We start from the raw sequence: 9,161 nt of genomic DNA, 5'->3' as shown, positions 1-9,161 counted from the left end.
ATTTGTATAAAGTAAAAAAATTCATTCAATGCTTCTCCACATTGTGGGGAAACTAAAATGACCACAATTTCCTTATGAAAATCTCCATATAACAGGGAGTCAATCACACCCCTCTTTTTACAGTGTTCTGTGTAAGGCTTTTACCAGATGAGATAATTTCATTTTCTTTGGTAAGAAGTTTATAAATTGAATAGAATTTGTCAAAGTTAACATTTACATTGAAAGCAGATAAATGAGTCAAATCTACTTGGTCTTTGGACAAGATATGGTTTCATTTCAATCTAAATAGATATCATGAAGACGATTATAACTCAATTTTTTTAAGTCAAATTACCTTATGAGCTAGGGGGCACACTTTTTTGAATCAGGAAATGTAACCTCAGTTCCATGGAACAATCAAAAGTGTGATACAATAATGCATGTTGGTTCATGTGATATGCCCAAGATAATTCAGCATCCACTATTTTCAACTGAGCATGGGTGTCTTGGGGGCAAACTAAAAGACTTTTGATTGATTTTGAAGTACTTGTCTGTCTCATTCCAGACTTATAAATTTCAGTCTCCATATGTGCTTTCACACCCTTCTCCACCATACCCGGTCCAAAATTCTTCTCTGTGTATTGTGCAGTATGCTCTATTTTTGTTCTTTATCTTCCTAACCCAGTTATATTGTCCTCTGTCTGTTATTAATATTGCACAGTTGTTTAGCTTTCTTTCTCAGTGATGTGTGGGTCATGCTGTTGGTATCATAAACTCATTTTCATTATCTTAATACATGGTCACCATACTCAGTGTTAAAAAATTCACCTTCCACAAGCAGAACTAAAGATAGACTGCTAATGTGTATGATTACAATGTACTTAAATTGCATACTTAGGTGACATCCCTCAGAATGATGCAACAATGGATGATCATTATTATGAACTGCAAATCATGGTTATCAATATCAATGGTCAGGAAAAAAAACAATGACGGTGACTATAGAAGTCAAATAATCTATGCTGTATCCATTCAACACTAAAAACAGTGTTGCTTTCAGTCTGTATTTTTGGGGGCAGTCGGGGATTTTGTAGTCCCCACCACCACCCTCCCAACCTCCCACACTCATCACAGAAGACCAGGATTTTTTGTGTGTGTGTGTGTGTCCTGGAGGAGTTTTGTCTGGGATGCAGGAATTTTGGTGCTAAGTCCTGTCAGGCAAATCAGGACAGTTGGTCACTCTTTTCCACTTGTAGTGGCCAGATATATCCCCTTCATCTAGCCAGTATACCCGTCCCCTACCTGCTGTGAGTGCTGGCTGATAACGCTCAGTTGCACCCTTCTCTGAAGAATTGCAGGCTTAACAGGGCCAGCTTGCTAGAAGGTTCCCACTCCCACCCACAAGGACAGATCTAGGCCAATAACTGACATCAGAGTTCAAAAGGCCAATAACTGACATCAGAGTTCAAAAGGCCAACCCTTGATACAGTGTGGGATTTACTCTAACAGTTATAATTTGTGCTCTAGATCTTCCCCCTGGAATAAGACTAAAGCTAGTCATCAGCTCAGACCACACTTTTGCTAATTCCCCCCTGCCCTGTACTGTAGTCTCTCCTGATCCCATATTCATAAAAAAAAACACCCCCCCAATAAGTCACTTGAACAAGAATCCCCATCTCAGGCTCTGCTTCTAGGGAACCCAACCTAGGTCATGATCCAAATGTATTGTTTTCCATTTCCTTAGCCAGTTGGCCAAGACCACTTATTGAGATTAGTCCATTGTTTTCCCAGTGATATGCAGTTTTACCTCTGTCAGTCATATAAAAACACACACTCAGGGCTCTATATTGAGAAAAGTATGCATATATTCACATCATACTCAGAAAATAAAAAGAGCTAGTGAGCAAAAATGCAAGCATCAAGTAGCAGTTTTGACTTGAACATGGAAACTTGAGTAAGAAAATCAATTATATTCTTTATCTCACAAATTCTGACTTTTAAATGGCATTTAGCTTCTAATTAAAAACACTTGCTGGATATTTTTTAAAAAAGATTTTTAAATTGATTTTTAAAGAGAGACGGAGAGAGAAACATTGACATGAGAGTAGACATTGATTGGTTGCTTCCTATACACCTGCAGGGATCAAGACTCAACCTGGGCAAGTGCCCTGACAGGGAATTGAACCAGCAACCTTTCCATGCATGGGAGGCCAACTGACTGAGCCACATCAGCCAGGGCTGGAAAATTTTAAGTGTACCATAAAAATATTGACACCATAAAGCCTGAAATGTGAAAAGGTGGATTATAAATATTGTAGAATTACATATATAAGTATATTACATATACTTATATAGTATATGTAATATAATAAACTTGAGAGATATATGTATTTTGAATACACTAGTATATATTCATACATTTGTATGTCTTTTATATATATTCAATACATATATAGAGATACATATACAGGGTGAGGCAAAAGTAGGTTTACAGTTCATATGGAAAATAATACAATCCTATATAATAAAAGCCTAATATGCAAATTGTCCCCTTGACCAGGAGTTTGACCAGGAGTTCGACTGCTCGCTATGACGTGCGCTGATCACCAAGGAGTGGCATGGAACATGGCAGGGTGTCAGTGACGCGGCACTGGCAGCGGGCAGCAGTGGAGGCGCTTCCGGCCCTGATGGGCCCCGATGAGAGCGGGACCACAGCGGGATGGAGCAGGGGAGTGGGCGACGCCAGGCCAAGGCAGGTGTGAGTGGGGGCCCCATCGCCCCACCAATCACCCTGCAGACAGCGCTGATTGGGGCCGGGCCCCAGACTGGGACGGGGAACTGGGGGTGGGTGGTGGCGACCACCCTCCCACGGCGCCCAGGTGGGGGGCTGTGACCTCTCAGTGGCTACCAGGGGGCAGGGGTGACAGGGACGGAGGTGCAGTGAGAATGCAGGGTGTCTGTCGAGCTCACTTTCATTCCCCCTGCTACCCTCCCCCAGGACGCCAAGACTCATCCGCTTGGGAAGTCTCTGCATTCAGGTGCCAGGCGCCCGTGAGGAGCCCGTCCTGCAGTCCTGCACCCCGCGCGGCCTCTTCCGGGTAAGCCAGGCCACAGCTGCCAGGACCACAGGGGTTGGTCGGGCTCCCCATGGATTCACTCAGGAGCCGATCTGCGAGGCTGGCCAGGAGAGAGCATGCTGCCCGCCTGGCTTCCATGCGGCGCCTCTGGGTAGCCCAGAGGCCCATGCTGTGCCCTGGCCCACAGCATATGGCTGTCCTCACTGCATCTCCACATGGGGACTCGGGCACCATGACTCAGGCGGAGGGGAGCACGTGGGGGCCCTGGAGCCCAGGTGCTGCCTAGGGCCCAGAGGTCAGCTGGGGCCTGCCCTTCCACGCCAGATGCTCATGCTTCAGTTGCTGACCAGGCCTAGGGACTGCACCTGTGCACAAATTTCGTGCACCAGGCCTCTAGTAATTAATAAATAATAATATTAGACTAAACTCTATTCTGCATACTCACAACTGTAAACCTACTTTTGCCATACCTTGTATATTTTGAGATATATATATACAAGATACATGTATTCTCAAGTTTCCTTATTAACACAGGTCTGTTTGGGAGCTTCCTGTTCCATTTAGTTGGTCTGTTTATCTACCTGTGTACTAATAACACATTTAAATACTGTGGCTGTATAATAGGTCATGCTATATTGTAGGTCAAGTCACCTCTTCTTTGTTTTTCTTCTTTAAAACTGGTTTGGCTCTTTTTGGACCTTTTCATTTTATATAAATTTTACAATTACTCCATCAATTTTTATGAAGAAACTCTGGAATGATTTTTAAATTATATTGTATTGATAAGATTAATTTTTGGAGAATAATCATCTCTATTATGTTGAGTCTTCCTCTGGGTGGGAATCTATAATAACGAGAGGGCACAGGCTGGGCTGAGGGACACCCGCCCCCCACCCCCCCCCAGTGCACAAATTTTTGTGCACCGGGCCTCTAGTCTATAATAATAAAAGCATAATATGCTAATTAGACCAGACAGCCGAACGACCTTTCAGACATCCTTCCGGATGAAACCGGCATGGCGGAGGCCAAGGCAGAGGTGGTTAGGGGCAATCAGGCAGACAAGCGAGCAGTTAGGGGCGATCAGGCAGGTGGGCAGAGGAGTTAGGAGCCATCAGACAGGCAGGCAGCATTGTTAGGGGCAATCAGGCAGGCAGGCAAGTGGTTAGCGGAGATCAGGCAGGCAGGCGGGCAGTCGAGCAGTTAGGAGCCAGCGGTCCTGGATTGCGAGAAAGATGTCCAACTGCCAGTTTAGGCCTGATCCCTGGGGGGTCCCAGATTGTGAGAGGGTGCAGGTTGGGCTGAGGGACACCCCCTGTCCCCGTGCACGAATTTCATGCACCGGACCTCTAGTATAATGTGGGGAGCCGCTATAGGGTTAAGCCTCGGACTGACCTGTTGGCAAAGTCACAAACAAGTCCCAGCTTAGAGGGCACAGTCCTCTTAGCATAATTAGTTTTGACCTTATAATGCTCCCTAGATTTTATCTGGGTAGCTAATGGGCAGTGGGAGGTGCAGCAAATGCTGCCAAAACAAGTGAAACTCACAAGAACTGTGTAACTATGGTCAAAACAAGTGAAACTCACAAGAACAGTGTAACTATGGAAACCACTACCTTGTTTACCTCTGACTATAAAATAAAGGCTCAACTTGCCTGGGGATCTTTCTCTGTGGCCTCAGCCAGGCACAGGAAGATCCACAGAGACTAAAGAGAGCTAGAGAGTTCTGAACGCTGTCTCCATGTAAAACATTCTTTGCCGACTCCGTCCACACCTTTGGGAACCCCTGGCCTGCTGAGGCTGGACCCCGGCAGTATAATATATCACTTTATTTATTTAGGTCTTCTTTAATGTCTTGCAGTGACATTTTATAATTTTATTTCATGAATTTTTACAGATCTTTTGTTAAATTTATTTCGTTACCTTTTTTTTGCTGTTGCTATGGTAATGGTAAAAAGAAGTCATTACATTTACTGTTTCTCATGCATAAGAATGAAATTGATTTATGTATAACTTCTATTTAGAACTTTGGAGAATGCTTTTAGTAATTTTAATCATTTGTCTCCAGATTTTCTTGGATTTTCCATAAGCAATTATATTTCCTGTGATTAATGACGTTTTTATTTCTTTATTTTCAGTCTGTTTGTTTGTTCTTTACGGTGTTTGACAGGAGCTCTAATTCGTTACTTAATATAAGTGGTATAGGAAGCATCCATGGTCTCACTTCTAATTTTTTAGGGAATCATTTTAATGTTTTACCAGAAAATATGATGCTTGTTATAGGTTTTTGGTAGACATCATTTTATGAATTGTTTAATCAAAAGATTTTCCTCTATTATTGAAATGAGCATACTCTTTAATATACAGTTGACCCTGAACAACATGAGTTTGAACTGCATGGGTCCACTTATGTGCATACTTTTTAAAGTAAATACCTATAATGTATTCCATCTGCAGTTGGGATTCTGCAGATGTGGAGGGCCAACTATATGCATTGATCTACACCATTGTATATAGGGGAATTGAGCATCTACGGATTTGGGTATCCATTGGGAGTCATGTTACAGTATATACGGATTTTCAACTGTGCCAGGAAGCTGGTATCCCTAACTCCGGAGTTGTTCAAGGGTCAACTATGTTTATATGGTGAGTTTAATAGATTTTCTAAAGTTAAATTATCCTTGCATTTCTGACATAAACCCAAATTGACCATGATTTATTTATTTATACAGAGCTGAATTATATTTGTTAATATTTTTGTTAGGATTTGTGCATCAATTGACATAAATGTCACTAGTAAAATCAATTTAACCTATTGAATTTACTTGTTTATTTGTTTGGTAAATTTTCAATTACTAATTCAACTTACACATAGTTAAAAATTCAGATTTTTTATTTTTCAGTCAATTTTGGTAAGTTATATTTTGCTAAGAAAATCTACATTTTTGTCCAATTTTCAGCTTATTAGCATAAAATTATTTCTAGTCTTACTTTTAGATCTCTAATATATTTTAGTTACATCCTCTTTTTATTTCTCAAATTCTTTATTTGTGCCTTTTCTTATTTTTTCTTGATCAGTCTTACCAAAGATTTGTCTGTTTTTCAAATCTTTACAAAGAAATAGCTATTGGTTTTATTCTATGTTGTATTTTTTTCTATTTCCTTATTTTTTGTGTTTATTTTTCAAGTTTATTCTGATTTTCTTTTCTTACCTTAAATTGGATGCTTACTGGTTAATTGCTACTTTTATTTTTTTAACATATCAGTTACTTAATTGGGTTCTTATAAGAAATTCAGAACACCAGTTTGTGAGGATAAAGCCCATTGGTGAGAGCGAGCAGAGAGCGGAGGTAGCCCTGGAGCTGAGGAACAGCTTTGATTTTTGGCAGAATTTGTGAGTCCACAGCTTTCTGGTCAACCTTGCGCTGTTCTGTAATCTCATATTTCTCTTTCTCTGTGTCGAAGATCTCACCCTCCTGGTGTCTGGGCTTGCGCAGCTTCTTCTTCTTGAAGTAAGCATCAATGAGATGTTTGGGGATTTTCACACCACTAATATCAATTTGGGTGGAGGTGGCGATGACAAATTTCTGGTGTGTTCTACGAAGAGGAACTCGATTGAGGGGCAGAGGCCCAGTCACAAGTAGCAAGCCACTGCCCAGCTGCTTCAGGAAAACCACCCTCTTGCCTCCTTGGCGCCCAGTGAGGATGCTCAGAATGGGCCCAGGAGTGATGCTGGCCCGCAATCTTCTCACATGCTCACTGAAGGGTTTCTTACCTGGCTCAGCAGCTTTCGAGGCACATCTTCAGTAGGATAATATCTAGGCATTTTGTGAGTTTAACCACTCGGGTACCACCATTCTTGTCGCCACCAACTGGTTTTGTGACAGTAGCAAGAACTTTCTCATTCTTTTTCTTTTCAATCCTGGATTTAGGGGCCGAATACTTCCTCTTGGATATGGCCTTTCGCGAATACATAGCTGACTGGGAGTATCTGCCAATTCCTCTGACAAGGACGGGGTTTTGGCTGCAGTGGTGCTTCCCCTTCTTAGGGGCCTTAACCTTGCCGCTGGCATCGGCCTTCTTCTTGGCTTCAGGTTTCTTCTCCTTAGTATCCGGCTTCTCAGTCTTTTCACCCGCCATCTTACAAGATGGGAAAGAGCCTACCTTTATTTTTTAATATATGCTTTAAGGATATGAATAATTTAAGCACTATTTTAGCTTTAATGCCTCAAACTGTATAGCTTCATTAGAATTTGTTTCTATTTTCTAATTTGTTACATTTTCATGACTTATGAAGTGTTATTTTGAATTGTGTAGCTAATCCCCAAACATTTATTTTTAAGCTATTATTTTTTATTGATTTCTAAGTTAATAGCACCGTGGATGATGGTCAGAGAACACAGCCCAGTTGAAAAATGTCTTTAAAATTGTTGAACTTAGAATATGGTTAGTATATATAACTGTTCAGTGTTTAATTGAGAAGAATGTATATTCTCTAATTATTGGGTGGAGCGTTCTAATAAGTACATTAGCTAAAAATTGTGTTATCCAAATCTTCTATAGTATTATTATTTTTAAAACCACACTGATCTAGTTATTCAGAGAGCTATGTTAAACTTCTCATAGTGGAGTTATCAGTTTTGCCTATAATTCTGTCAGTTTTTGCTTGATATATATAGATTGGGGCTATGTTATTAATAGCATACAGAAGTCTTGTTATTATCAGAAGTCATTTTTATTCCTACTAACACTTTTATAAAAAAAATATATATTAAATATGTTTATTGATTTCAGAGAGGAAGAGAGAGGGAGAAACATCAACGATAAGAGAGAATCATCGATTGGCTGTCTCCCACAGGCTCCCCACCGGGGACCGAGCCCACAACCTGGGCATGTGCCTTGACTGGAATCGAACCCGGGACCCTTCAGACCAAAGGCCAAAGCTCTATCCACTGAGCCAAACCGGCCAGAGCTAAAATCTATATTTTTAATTGATTTCAGAGAGGAAGGGAGAGGGAGAGATAGAAACATCAATGTTGAGAGAGAATCATTGATTGGCTGCCTCTTGCACACCCCACACTGGGGATCAAGCCCACAACCAGGCATATTCCCTGATGGTGAATTGAACCATGATCTCCTGGTTCATAGTTCAACACTCAACCGCTGAGCCATACTGGACAGGCTCCTAATAACACTTTTTAACTAAAGGTCTATTTTGTTGTTATTAATAAAGGTACACCAGCTTTCTTTTGGTATTTGGTAATTGCATTTTTCTATCTTTTTATTTTAAATCTTTATGTATTTTAATGCTTTTTATATCTCCTCTAAACAGTATGTAGTTGGATTCCAAAAGCCAATCTATCAGTCTGTGATTTAACTAGAAATTTTAGTCCAAATTACACATAATATGGTCACTTACATATTTGGAATTACTTCTAACGTTTAATGCTGTTTATCTCACTTATTTTCCTGATTGTGTTATCTCCCTTCCTTACTTTTCTAGCTGTTTTTATATGTTTATTTTTAAAACTAGAGGCCTGGTGCATGAAATTCGTGCACAGGTGCGGTCCCTAGGCCTGGCCGGCAATTGAAGCGTGAGCATCTGGTGTGGAAGGGCAGGCCCCAGCTGACCTCTGGGCCCCCAGGTCCCTGCACGTCCCCCTCTGCCTGAGTCACTGTGCCCAAGTCCCGACATGGAGATGTGGTGAGTGTGGCCAGACGCTGTGGGCCAGGACGCAGCGTGGGCCTCTGGGCAACCCAGTGGCGCTGCATGGAAGTCAGGTGGGCAGTGAGCTCCTGTGCGAACCCACGGGGAGCCCGACTAGCCCCTGTGGTCCCGGCGGCTGTGGCCCGGCTCACCCAGAAGAGGCCACGCAGGTGTGGGGTGGGCTCCTCATGGGTGCCTGGCACCTGAGTGCAGGGGCTTCCCCGGCACACTAGTGTCCCAGGGTAGGGTAGCAGGGTGAGTGAGAGTGAGTTCAGCAGACACCCCACATTCTCACTGCACCTCCATCCCCATCACCCCTGTCCCCAGGTAGCCGGCAAGAGGTCACAGCGCCGATGCCCACCATGTTCTGCGCCACCCCCTGGTAGTCAGCGCATGTCATAG

The 9,161-nt window shown here is 42.2% G+C and overlaps 1 pseudogene across 1 annotated transcript; it reads right to left on the bottom strand.

The window, feature by feature from the left end:
• Positions 1–6,345: 6,345 nt before the first annotated feature.
• Positions 6,346–7,192, bottom strand: LOC308515193 (large ribosomal subunit protein eL6-like; annotated as a pseudogene). Its single transcript has one exon. The product of its transcript is annotated as a large ribosomal subunit protein eL6-like (transcript).
• Positions 7,193–9,161: the final 1,969 nt, after the last annotated feature.

Source organism: Myotis nattereri (assembly GCF_964212035.1).
Source record: "Myotis nattereri genome assembly, chromosome: 3".
Lineage (NCBI taxonomy): Eukaryota > Metazoa > Chordata > Mammalia > Chiroptera > Vespertilionidae > Myotis > Myotis nattereri.
Note: the sequence above shows the minus strand (reverse complement) of the source record. Positions and strands in the feature narration are given on the sequence as shown.